Raw genomic sequence first — 9304 nt, forward strand, 5'->3', positions numbered from 1 at the left:
TTCACTGTCGCGCTGCAGCCTCACCAGCTGTTGCCTCCACTTAGGAATTTGTGCACTGGATCACACCTTCTTGCTTACGTCTTTGCTGAAATTTGTCTTGCTGATAGCAGGTTTGTGGTTAACTCCTCTGAAAAGTAATTTCCCCCCCACCGAGGAGATGTGCACCCTATGCAAGGAATGACAACTACACCTTGGTTGGAAGACAGCAAGGCAGGGAGACTCCACCACTGCCTGGGGGTTTATTTCAATAGTTAACTTCCAGCTAACCAGTTTTCAGCTCACACTACATACTCAGGAGGTTTCTACGTGGGCAAGGCTACAGCATGACGTAAAGACTTGATAGCTAGACAGCAGCTATAGGCAAAGTCAATGCGTAAACCAAGTCTTCTGGGGCTGGGAGCCAGAGAGTGTGGAACTCAATATGGAACATATAACTGTATCTTTTGTTGATATCATTATATTTTATATTCTGTTTCATTACAATCTGAAAATACTTTTTAACCCACTGCTCTCACGGCAATCTGCAGTCACCTGATTGCCTTGTTATGCTGATCCTGAAGGAATCCTTGCCTGGATTCAGGCTCTGCCTGAACTTAGAAATGGACAGTTTGGGGTTTTAATCTGCTTTTTAATAATCCTTAGATACCATAGGGAAACAACCAACCAAAGAGTTTCTGCAGCTGTGGAGCACTTTTTAACAAACAGTAGCTCTGAACTATTGAGGCAGCATTTTAATCACTGCTGTAGGGCAGGGAGACCTGGGGCAAACAGCATAAATATCTATAGATCGAACAAAAACCCCGTAACCCATTGACTTTGGACAAAGGTCTAGTGAGTTCCAGATCTGCTGCACAGCAGCTTCTAAACTGCAGCTACCAGCACTGCTAAATAAGTTGAAAAAATCTATACTGCTATAGTTCACATCTAGAAAACATGCAGGGCAGAAAACATCAATTCGAAGGTGAATTGAAGAACAACTTTTTGTTTAAAGTTTTACCCCCCCATAGCGTAAATAATGACCGGGTCATTTACAACTTGTAAGACCAGTACGCACAAAAATCACATAAACTTTTCAACTTACAACATTTCATGGTGATAGGAATGCCATTATTCTCGTCATCGTAACAACTGAACACACACCACTGCTTAACAGAAATGGGGAAAAGAAAAAAGAAAACTTCCCACCAGAAAGTAATGAAAAGAAAGTTAATTACCGGACTTTAAAAAAGAATAGTAGTTGAACATCAGCCAGAAAGCTTTCTGTTTAGACCTGGTTAAGTCTTCCTAAGGGAAGCATTATTTTTTTTTGATGCAGAGGCTCAAGTCTATTTTTAGAGCACATCATAGTCGATGAGTTTAGTACTTTCACATTTGAACCAACAGCCTAATAATATTTTTTTTTTAGACCTTCTATAACACCACATGGTAGTTTGCTCACTTAATAATAATTGCGTAAATTGTCATCATTTCCATGCCTGGCATTAAACTGGTTTTACCCTGAATAACCTCTTGGATTTGACAAGGGAGACTCAACTCTTCCACATTGTGCATTAACCGTGTAACCTCCTTGTTTCCATTTCAACCCTTCTTGTTCAGTGGTGTGTTCAGTGTTGTGTTCATGGTGGTCCTTACACTGGAGGGGAGGGCTGCGTGCAGAGGAGTGCGACAGGCTGGAGAAACTGCCTGATTGGAACCTCATGAAGTGGTACAAAGACAAATGCAAAGCCCTGCTCCCAGGAGGAATGACCCGATGCACCTGTACAGGGTGGTGATTGATGAGTTGGGCAGCATCTTTGCAGAAAAGGTCCTGGTGAAGAAGTTGACCATGAGCCAGCAACGAGCCCTTGCAGCAAGGAAGACCAACAGTGTCCTGGGCTGCATTAGGAAGGACACTGCCTGCAAGTCAAGAGAGAAGGTCCTTTCCCTCTGCTTAGCGCTGGTGAGACACACCTTGAGTCCTGGGTCCAGCTCGGGGCTCCTCAGTGCAAGACAGACATGAACATACTGGAGTGGATCCATCAGAGGCCACCAGGATGGCCGGGGGCTGGAGCACATAGTGTGTGAGGAGAGGCTGAGCCAGCTGGGTCCGCGAGCCTGGAGAAGAGAAGGCTTCAGGGGGACCTTATTGCAGTCTGCTACTACCTAAAGAGAAGGTGCGGAGAAGTTGGAGCCAAACTCTTCCTGGGGGTGCACAGCAATAGGGCAAGAGGCAGCAGACACTAGTTGTGACATGTGGGACATACTCACCAGATCTTAGGAAAAAATTACCACCGTGAAGGTGGTCAGACACAGGGCCTAGGGATTTGTGTAATCTTCATCCCTAGAGACAAGCAAAACACGGCTGGATAAGACTTGGAGCAACCTGGTCTAAATTTGGCCCTGCTCTGAGCAAAAGGCTGGATGCCCCCAGGGCTCCCTTCTAGTCGGAGTTATTCTGATTCTGATTCATACCTTTTTACCAAGCTACATTTTTTTAAAACATGCCTGAGTCATTTGAAGTATCGCATCCAAACCGCTGAATCACCCGTGCGTAACCCACTCTAAACTGACCTAGCATTTGATCCTAAAAATTCCTCATACCAAAGAAATGCAAGTGGACTTTCATTTTTTGTTAACTAAGTGTTTATAGCACTGAGTAATACATTTGTTAAGCCCTTGAGACAAGGGCGGAATCTGCCTTTGTTTGCACAGGAGAGCACACCGGCACCGCTGCTTTTACAGCAACAGGGAAGTGCTGGGCTCTGTGGGAAGATGCAAACCCAGATTAGCGATTTAAACCATCACAAAAGGGGGTGTTTGGGTGACAGCTCTAGGTGTGGAGCCAAATTGAATGCTCTGCAGCCAAGGTAGGCAAAAAACCCACCTGGCACATTGGAACGCCTCGATCCCAGTGTCAATACTGAAGAGTTGACAAGCAAACGCTACACGTCAGCAGCCCAGAGGGAAGGGCTCTGGGTAGGGCAGGACACAGGTGACAAACGAGGGAGTCAGGAAGCTTTTGGCGGAGCTGTGCAGCTCCAGAGTCACCCACGTTAATGCAGCCCATAAGCAGCCCCACAAAGAAAACGTTGTCGGGGGCTTTTCCACTGGGCCCGCTGAAGTCAAATGAAGAGAAACCAGCGTTAGACAAATTCACTAGAGACAGTTCGGCTTTTTGTTGCTTGATTCTCCAAGGGTGGGGAGTTTAATTTATTTTTCTATTTTTAAAGCCTCTTTCCCCTCTCCCTTCCTCTGCCAGAAAACCCCCACAGACCACAGAGTGATAGCAATAAACGATACAAGAGCTCACCAAAGGATTGTGGTGGATTCTCTTTCACTGTCAGATTTTAAATTGAGATCGGAGAACTTCCTAGAAATGATTCAGGGGATTAATTTTGGGAAGTCCAGTGGCCGATTATATCGGGTCATTTGGCTGGATAGTTAAGGTTTAGTCTGGTTTGCAAGCAAGGGTTATCTTGTTGAAAGCAGAGGAGGTGAAACGTGGGAAGAGGGAGTGTGGGGGGACCGAGGACTGAGCGGGGGTGCAGACACACGACCTTACATTAACAGCATCCTCAGTGGAAGTAAAGAAAGATTTGAGAAGCAGGAAGCTGGGAAGCAGAGCCTGTGAGTGCAGAGCAAGAAACTGGCCCTACGGACAAGCTGGGGAAAATCGGGAACGGGGTCAAATAAGGGAAGTAACGTGCTTTGCCCCCGTGGCGGGGGGCTGGTCGTGGGGGTTTCCTGGCCGGGAGGCCGGGCTGGGCCGGGGGGAGGCCGCGCTGGGCCGGGGGGAGGCCGCGCTGGGCCGGGCGGAGGCCGCGCTGGGCCGGGCTGAGGGCGGGCTGGGCCGGGCGGAGGCCGCGCTGGGCCGGGCGGAGGCCGCGCTGGGCCGGGGGGAGGCCGGGCTGAGGGCGGGCTGGGCCGGGGGGAGGCCGCGCTGGGCCGGGCGGAGGCCGGGCTGGGCCGGGGGGAGGCCGCGCTGGGCCGGGCGGAGGCCGGGCTGGGCCGGGGGGAGGCCGCGCTGGGCCGGGCGGAGGCCGGGCTGGGCCGGGCGGAGGGCGGGCTGGGCCGGGGGGAGGCCGGGCTGGGCCGGGCGGAGGCCGCGCTGGGCCGGGCTGAGGGCGGGCTGGGCCGGGCGGAGGCCGGGCTGGGCCGGGCGGAGGGCGGGCTGGGCCGGGCGGAGGCCGCGCTGGGCCGGGGGGAGGCCGCGCTGGGCCGGGCGGAGGCCGCGCTGGGCCGGGGGGAGGCCGCGCTGGGCCGGGCGGAGGCCGCGCTGGGCCGGGCGGAGGCCGGGCTGGGCCGGGCTGAGGGCGGGCTGGGCCGGGCGGAGGCCGCGCTGGGCCGGGGCGCGGCGGCGGTCGGGGCGCGCCATCTAGTGAGGTGCCGGCGCCGGCCGGGCAGCCGCGGCAGGAGGGCTGCCGGGGCGGGAGCTGCGGGTGTGCACCGGGTGGGTGCAGACGTTTGGGGGGCGGCGGGTGTCTTGTTTTGCAGCGTGGATGTAGTTCCTGGGGTGGAAACGCGGGAGTGATGCTGGTGCCTGTGCTCCCACAGGCAAATTCACTCTCCCTCTAGTCTAGGTGACACGTAACTGCTTTATCAGCCACTGTCTTGCTCTTTAATATATATAAAAAAAGTTTTTAAAGACTTTATCCCATTTCCTTGAAGTCCCCGAGTTTCACCAAGGGCTTCAGTAAGAGTATCAAGCTTGGTGGTACAACATATTTCTCTTGACAGAGGGTATCTTCATACGCACAAAATTAAAACAAATACTACAGTACCCTGCTCGCTCAAGGGCAAATTACAGGGGAGAAAGCACAACCAAGATGCCGACACCACCAGATCTCCCCCACATCTGTTTCCATTCACTGCTACAGATCCTGTATGAGCCTGGGTAGTTGAACTATTTTCCACACCAGATTTCTCTTGAGCACAAAGGTATCGGGAAGTACAAATAAGGTTTTTCTGTCAATTCTTCCTCCCCTGTCATTTATTTGAAGAGTTTTTTTGGGTTGACATCAGTCAATTCTTGAGTTTTCAAGTCGAAAACCTAGGTACCCAAAAGGATCTCATTTTCAGAGTGGGTACAAAGGGTTTTCTGGGGAAAAAGGTGACCCAAGTGCGTTAGGTACACCTCAAATTAAATCATACTGAGTCACTAAGGGACCGCCGTGTTAGTTTAATCACAGAATTTGTATGGGTAACTCTGGTTGCAGGATGTAGGTCTAAAAATAGGGATGTGTGTGCCTTCTCTCAATGTCGCTCTTGATTTTGAAGACTCATCCTAAGAACATATTTTCCCCTGAAATTGTGTGGCTTATGGAAGGGCACATGCAGACCCCTGTCCTAAGAGACACAGGATTCAAAGGGATGGATGAAAGCCTTCTGCTCTTACGAGCACTGCCTGCAGAGACTGCACAGGGACCACGGCAGAGCTGGTGTAATTATGATAGAGGAAGGTGAGAGCACAGCTTGACGAAGGCAACTAATGACTGAATTTACATAGACCGAGCACTGAAAACCATCTAGTGAGGAGACATTCGTTGGAAAGATTAATGGTCGCTATATTTCAACTCTGCTTCCACCAGTGCAAAGCAAGGTACTGAGAAAGTGCAACAAGGACTCCATAAATCTTTCCTACTTAGTCCTGCATATTAAGTAAGGGATAGAAAAAAAGGAAAGGTTGGGGGATAGGAAGGATGGAAAAGAAAAACCTGCGGATTTGCTTGTTACTTTGGGATATATTACCTGATTAAATCTCGGGAAAAAAATCTTACGAGTCTGGAGTAGGCTGGGGTTCTCTGCATAACAGGTTGTTGATTCCCATCTTAATTTAGTAAGACTCTTCACACTTACTTTTTTAAATTATTTTTTCGTTGTTGCTCATCTCCCAGTTGCCCTTCAGCTCCTTGCAGAAGCTCTCCTTAGGATGGGGTCTGAAAATCTGGCTTAACCAAGGATCTGAAAACACAGTTAGAAAATACTAGGAAGGAACTTGGATGGCTCTCGGGCTGGAGCTAGGACAAAAGGAGGGGGAGGGAGAATCCGCAGCCGCTCCCAACACGCATGGACGGGAGACCTGACATCTTGAACTGCTGGCTGCAGCGTTCACTGAGACATAAATCAGGCCATTCACGAAGGGGTCTGCTTTGCCAATACACATAAAGAGAAATACTAGACAGAAAGAGGCAAATCTGAATTAGATCCATCTCTTGCATAGCAGAAATCATTTACGCCAGTTAGATGAGAGAAACTGATGTTTGAAAACCGCAGAAGGTTTGGCAAGGGTAAAATTTTACATGCTAATGAGCCCCCAAAGAATTTTGACCTGTGAAGGATATTTAACTACTGAGAAAGATTTATATCCAATAATACACAAAAATGGAAGTGAGCACAGAGTACGGGGAATTAGAAACACACTACAAATATCCTCCTGTTCGCATCAGAGTTGAGGAATAATCCAAGAAAATACCAGAAACACTTTTCAATATATAAGCAGTGAGAAAAGTAAGATTCCTCAGTCAGAGAAACTGATTGGTATGGTCTGTCACTGTCTGCATTCAGTATCTAAAAACCTTACCACTACAAAATACTATACTAGGTCCTTGCACAGAGACACTGCTCTGGAGAACTTCTTGTCTGCCCAGTCACTGTCAAGAAGGTTTTATGTCACAGTAGCACAGGAGCCAAGCAATGTATTATGGAAAGAATAGGCGTTAACTGAACACAGATTTCTCAAGCCTCATGTCGATGAAACAACCACAAGACTATCCAGCTCTCCCCCACCGCTATGCATACCTATTCACCCTTTAAATGACATTTCACCAAAATAGTTTGCAACAAAACGCCTTCTCTATTAATACTTTTAAGACTGTGATTTCATGAAGTCAGAGGTTTTTCCAACCAGCTTTCTGCACACCTGCATTACCAGCCTGATGTAAAAGAAGATTCCATCCAGTGAAGTTACAGCAATATCTCCATTATCTATTATTTCAAATTAGCAAAGTCAGTTACCATTCCCTTTGTGTGTATTTGTGGACAATGCATGAATTCGTATCTGTAATAACAGATTATCCTCATCTGTCACAAGGGAAACATAAGAAAAAAACCTATTTTATTCCTGAGAGTGATCAAACACTGGCACAGGTCTTGGAGAAGTCCATCCGGAGAGGATGCGGAGAGGTGACAGTCTCCATCGTTAGAAATACTCAAACCCTGATGGGAGATGGCCCTGGGAAACCGGCTCTGAGCAGGGGGCTGGACTACACGACCTCCGGAGGTCCCCTCCAGCCTCAGCTTTTCTGAGACTTGAATTTGGCTTGTGCCTACCACCTACGCACCAACCAGACTAACCAACTCTGCTTGGTCGCAGGTACCACTGTTTTGTTTCCCCCCTACACCAAGGCAAGGGAGTCCAAAAAAAATCCTTCTTTTTCTTTAGATTGTAACAATAACTAGACATCATTGTTACAAATGTGTAATAAAGATTTAGAAAAGAGTATAATTTCTTTGATATAACCAGTATGTCTCAGCAAAGGCAACACTGGATCCAGAAGTCAGTCCCTTCCTTGGGCGTTCAGGACATAGGTAACTATGATCAAGTGCACTTGCCAATGTCCACATTTCACTTACAAACTCAAAGCCACAATTTCTCTGCTAGTCTGTTTTACCACACTGCTGCACAACAGTCCTATTCACCCTAAATAAGTCTGTCATTAAAGGGAATTCTTAAAGCAAAACCTTAAAAGGAACAAGTTCTGCCACTTTTTAAGCCATTTATTTGATATTTGGCTTTAAGCAAAAAAAGGGAAAAGCTGCAACCCAACCTAGCTTATCTTTTAAGTTTATAAAACTTAAGAGCTAGGATGCTTGAGAAAGCATCTCAAGGCAGAAGGTTGTTTTCAGGCATCTGTTGAAATACTTTGACACTAGAAAGTAGACTCCATGTTTGCACGTTCCTAAATGCTATTTGAAAGCAGGCAGGAGACCAACTACTCCTGTCAACGCAGGCCTGTGCAACAGGACCTCCACATCTCTTGGGTCTGGATCATCTTTACTATGTGTTTCTGTAAGTGCCGACCACAGCTGGGGCAATATGAGCACTGAAGCTTCCGGAACAGCAGCAATACAAATTACATTTGAGGTAGCTCAGTTACTTCCAAGGGACCAGACGTGCACTGGAACACCTTGCTGGCTCGGGCACTCTCTGCCTTCCCACCCAGGCTGCCAAGGCTTCAGGAGGAGAGGTAACAATAAATCATTAACAGCTTTTAAATGAAAAAGCATATTGTTGGATATGCCGAAAACTTAAGTGTCTGCTGTACACTGAAATGAACTTTGCAAAGAATGTTAGGATTTCAGAGGAATACATACAATTTTGCAAATTCAGGGGCAAGGGACACAGCATAGCATAAAATAATCAATCTGAAACCATTTCAGATGTGTCTTCTCCCCTAGCTTGGACAAAGACCAAACACGGATCCTTCCTAAGGAGACTTACTTCTATTTGGAATAGATCTTCACCTTTCCATTAGTTCCTTCTAGTAAACAGTACACTGCTCCCTGTTTTCTAATTATTATATTTTAGGTATGAAAGAATGGTTTAGCACAGTTCATTACACCAGGCAAGCAGTCCCACATGCATCAAGAGAATTTCTTCAAGAATTAACATCCCTACCCCCCTGCTAAATCCCACAGAACCCACCACCACCCGGCTTAATGGAGCCCTCTTCCACCCCAAAACATTTTGGTTATAATACTCAACTTATCACTGTCCAGCTCTGTGACTGGCATCTCATCTAAACAGCAATAAATTCACACTAAATAATCAAAAGCAACAGAAAAATAATGGAAAGATTAGGTTTCAAAATGATACATTTATTATAAACTAAACAAAGGACACAAGAACCAATTAAATTAAAAAATTTATACTGCATTATGGCAAACACAGGACCACTATGCTCAGAGCACAAATGATTTTCAACTTAGATTTATAACACGGGCTGAAATTCTTCAGCTGAAAAGCAAAACTTGGAAAACACACAAAGAACCGAATATGGGATTATTTTTTTAATTAAATATACCCAACAATTTTATATAAACAATTTAAAAGTATTTAAATACATGCTGAAATAGCTAAAGTTTAAATGATTAGCAAGGTATTTAGATACAAAGTTACAAGAACTATTTTGGAGTTGTATAAAAGATGTAACTTTTTCCCCTAGACGAAGCCTATGTAAGTGTAAGGTACTATCCTGTCAAGAGAATATTCTCTACCTGCATGCAGTCCTGCTAACAAACTACCTATTAAATCAGTGTTCTGATA

This window comes from Gavia stellata, chromosome 5, assembly GCF_030936135.1.
Source record: "Gavia stellata isolate bGavSte3 chromosome 5, bGavSte3.hap2, whole genome shotgun sequence".
In the NCBI taxonomy this organism is placed as follows: Eukaryota; Metazoa; Chordata; class Aves; order Gaviiformes; family Gaviidae; genus Gavia; species Gavia stellata.